Here is a 4,099-nt window from a genome sequence, read left to right as displayed (position 1 = left end):
ACCATCAACAAATCAGCAAATGACAAGTACATTCTGACAGAGGTGAGGTGATACCTCATTGTCATTTTGATTTGCATCTCTTGGATTACTAGTGACTTTGAGCATTTTTTCATATGTCCACTTTGGAGAAGTTTCTATTTATGTCCTTTGCCCATTTTTTGATTGGATTGTTTATCTTTCTTTTGGTAAGTTGTATGAGTTCCCTATTTATTCTGAAGATTAACCCCTTATCAGATGTATCATTGGCAATGTTGATGGTTTCTTTTGCTGTGCATAAGCTTTTTATTTTGATGTAGTTCCATTTGTTTATTTTCTCCTTAGTTTCCATTGTCCTAGGAGATGTATCAGTAAACATATTGCTAGGAGAGATGTCTGAGATTTTGCTGCCTATGGTTTCTCCTAGGATTTTTATGATTTCATGACTTACATTTAAGTCTTTTATTCATTTTGAGTTTATTCTTGTATATGTTGTAATTTGGTGGTTGTTTCTTTTTTTTTTTGCATGTATCTGTCCAATTTTCCCAACACCATTTATTGTAGAGACTGTCTTGACTCCATTTTATGTTCTTGCCTCCTTTGTCAAATATTAATTAAACATAATGTCTTGGGTTGATTTCTGCATTCTCTGTTCTGTTTCATTGACCTGCACACCTGTTATTGTGCCAGTAGCAGGCTGTTTCGGTTACAGTGGCTTTGTAGTATAAGTTGGTATATGGTATTGTGATCCTTCCAACTTTGTTCTTCTTTCTCAAGATTGCTGCAGTTATTTGGGGACTTTCTTAGTTCCATATAAATTGTTAGAGTATTTGTTCTAGATCTGTGAAGTATGCCATTCATATTTTAATAGGATTGTATTGAATCTATAGATTGCTTTGGGTAGTATGGACATTTTAATGATGTTAATTCTACCAATCCATGAACATGGTATATTCTTCCACTTGTTTATATCTTCCTCTATATCTTTTTTCAACATCCTATAGTTTTCCAAGTACAAATATTTTACCTCCTTAGTTAAGTTTATGCCTAAGTATCTTAATTTTTTGCTGCAATAGTAAATGAGTATGTTTGCTTAGTTTCTGAGAATTCATTATTGGTGAATAAAAATGCCATGGATTTCTGGCTGTTGATTTTGTATAACGCTACATTGCTAAGTACATTTATTAATTCTAGTAGTTTTTTGGTGGAGTCTTTAAGGTTTTCTATGTATAATATCTTATCTGTGAATAATGACAGTTTTACTTCCTTCTTTCCAATTTTGATGACTTCAATATTTTCTTCTTATCTGATCACTATGGCTAGTACTTCTAGTATTATGTTGAATAACAGTAGTGGAAGCAGACATCCAAGTCTTGTTCTGTTCTTAGGGGAAATGGTTTTTGCCCACTGAGTATGATGTTGGCTGTAGGTTTGTTATATACCAAACATTCAAAAAAGAACTAACACCTATCCTCATCAAACTATTCCAAAAATCTAAGAGGAAGGGTCAATTTTAACCTCTTTTTATGAAACCAGCATTATCCTAATTCCAAAACCAGATAAAGACACCACAAAGAAAGATAATTACATGCCAAAATCCCCTATGAACATAGATGCTAAAATCAACAAAACATTAGCAAATCAGATCCAGCAATATATTAAAAAGATCATATACCATGACCAAGTGTAACTTATTCCAGCGATGCAAAGCTGGTACAATATTCACAAATCAATAAATGTTATACATTACATGAACAACTTGAAAGACAAAAATCATGTAATCATGTCAATAGACCCCAAAAAAGAATTTGACAAAACTCAACATCTATTTAAAAACTCTCAGCAAAGGGGGAATAGAAGGATCATATTTCAATATAATCAAGGAATATTTTGATCCTGGTGCAAAGAATTGATACATTTTTGGCACATACTTTTGTAGTCCGATGAAAGGGCATCATCTTTGTGTCTAAATTTGAACACTACTTGGCTATATCAGTATCTTCAAAGCACATGAAATTCAGATGACTATTAGTATAGTGTTCATAATGTCTTCTTTTACAAATGTTATATTTTTTTCCAGAGATCCTGAAATCTTAGATGTTATTCTAGAGGACTCCTTACTAGGGAGTAGAATTAAAAGTCTTGGTCCTCCCCAGACAGTATTCCCACACTTGATATGCCTCAAACAAACCAGGATCCAGATTCTGAAACCTCACTTTCTTGTCATATCATTGAGAATCTACATTCATGTTATGACATTTTTTTACATTAATTTATTTCAAGGTACCAAATTTTGCATTTTAAAGAAATCCACTATTACATATAATTTCATGTGATTCTTGAGAGTTTGAGAGGGAGAGAATAGTTATCATTTTGAAAGGAATAAACTGTACTTCTGAGAGGTCAGCACCTTTCCAAGGTCACACAGAAGGCATCTGGGAAAGTGGATTGAGCACATTTCTTCTGGCTCCAAGGTAAGGCATCTAACTTCTCCTCTCTCAGGGGTCCATAGAAGAGGGCTCTCAAGTGCTCAATGGGATGAATAGATAAAAATAAGTTGGTTTTGGAGAGACAAAAATTCAGAGGTGTTGGGATCTTTTTTTGTCATCCATAGGAGTAAGACCTTCACTCTGAAGAAGCCAGAAACTTTCTCCAAGAAACAAAGGAGAATGTTCCAAGGTCCTGACCTGAGAAGGATACTGCGAGTGTTTAATGGTGAGGAATGCTAGAGCAAGTGGGTCACAATGAGATTCTTGTTAAGTTGGGGATTAAAGAGGAAGAAGGATTCAGTTCTTAGATGTGGATGGAAGAGAGACAGGAAGATGGATATTATGTGTTGATGATATGGGCATATTCAATGGGGAGTGGTCAGCTATCTTGCTCACCTCTCATTCTTTCATGTACTACCTTACTTTTCTCTTCAGTCTTTTCCCCTGATCTGGAGAGAAAATATATGTTAGTATAGACACTTTTGATTATATTTATTGTTATGGATTTTTTGTCTTTTCAGAACTGACAGATGTTCACCACTACTGGGGTAAGGAGAAATCACAATAACATGAAGACACCCTGTCCTCATCCTTTTTTAGAATTTTGTGTTTCTATTGGGCCTCATGTGTTAAGACCCATATTTTCCCTCCCAACACCTACATACATATTATATTTCTGCAGTGTTATACTTCTCTTCAAGAACCAAACCAAGTTCTTCCCAGTTCCCACTCATTTTATTCTCAATATTTCTCTTACAATATCAAAAATAAAGTTACATCATTTTCCTCACCCAACCCTATCATTTTCCAGCACAGCATGTGACCCTGGATCATCCCATGGATAAAACAAAGGTTGTCATCACTGAGGAGCGGAGAAAATTGACACCTGCCTTTCATTGGAAAACAATTGATTTGTGTCAGAGAGGCAATTATGAGGATTATGGTGTCCTGGGATCACCCTGTATTACATCAGGGAAACATTACTGGGAGGTGGATGTGTCAAAAAAACATGCCTGGGTTTTGGGGGTATATGGTGAAAAATACACTTTATCCAATAGGATGAATTTTGTAAGACAAGGTAACAATCCTCAGCATGTTTGCACTAGATTTCAACCTAAATATGGCTACTGGGTTATAGGGTTAGAGAGTAACTCTGAATATAATGCTTTTCTGGATTCCTCTTCCTCAAATCCCTTGAAATTAACTCTCTCACTGACTGTTCCTCCTCGCCGTGTTGGGGTTTTATTAGACTATGATGCTAGAACTGTCTCATTTTTTAACGTGACTAACCATGGATTTCTCATCTACAAGTTCTCTTCATGTTCCTTTTCTCAGAATATTTATCCATATTTCAATACTATGAAATGTCCTAACCCACTGAAACTGTGTTCTCCAAGCTCTTAAACCTCTTATACCCTCACCCACTTCTAGTGCCTGTTGCTTACCTGCACCATTCTCATCACCTTTTCCTTGCTACCTTTTTCTTTCCTTTTGAACACCCTTCCTTCATCAATAAGGTTTACAATCTGCCTCATTTCATATTTTCCCAATATCTAATTTGCATCAGTAGAGAATCTTAATTTATCATTTTCTACAATCTAAAAGAAAATGAGCAATGCCTCATAACAAGACAT

General features: G+C 35.2%; 1 pseudogene; it reads left to right on the top strand.

The window, feature by feature from the left end:
* The window catches only part of LOC102258913, a 35,302-nt pseudogene extending 31,433 nt beyond the window's left edge, over nucleotides 1–3,869 (top strand).
* Nucleotides 3,870–4,099: the final 230 nt, after the last annotated feature.

This window comes from Myotis brandtii, unplaced genomic scaffold, assembly GCF_000412655.1.
Source record: "Myotis brandtii unplaced genomic scaffold, ASM41265v1 scaffold2877, whole genome shotgun sequence".
Classification (NCBI taxonomy): Eukaryota; Metazoa; Chordata; class Mammalia; order Chiroptera; family Vespertilionidae; genus Myotis; species Myotis brandtii.
The sequence above is the reverse complement of the archived record's forward strand: the minus strand, read 5'-3'. Positions and strand labels throughout refer to the sequence as shown.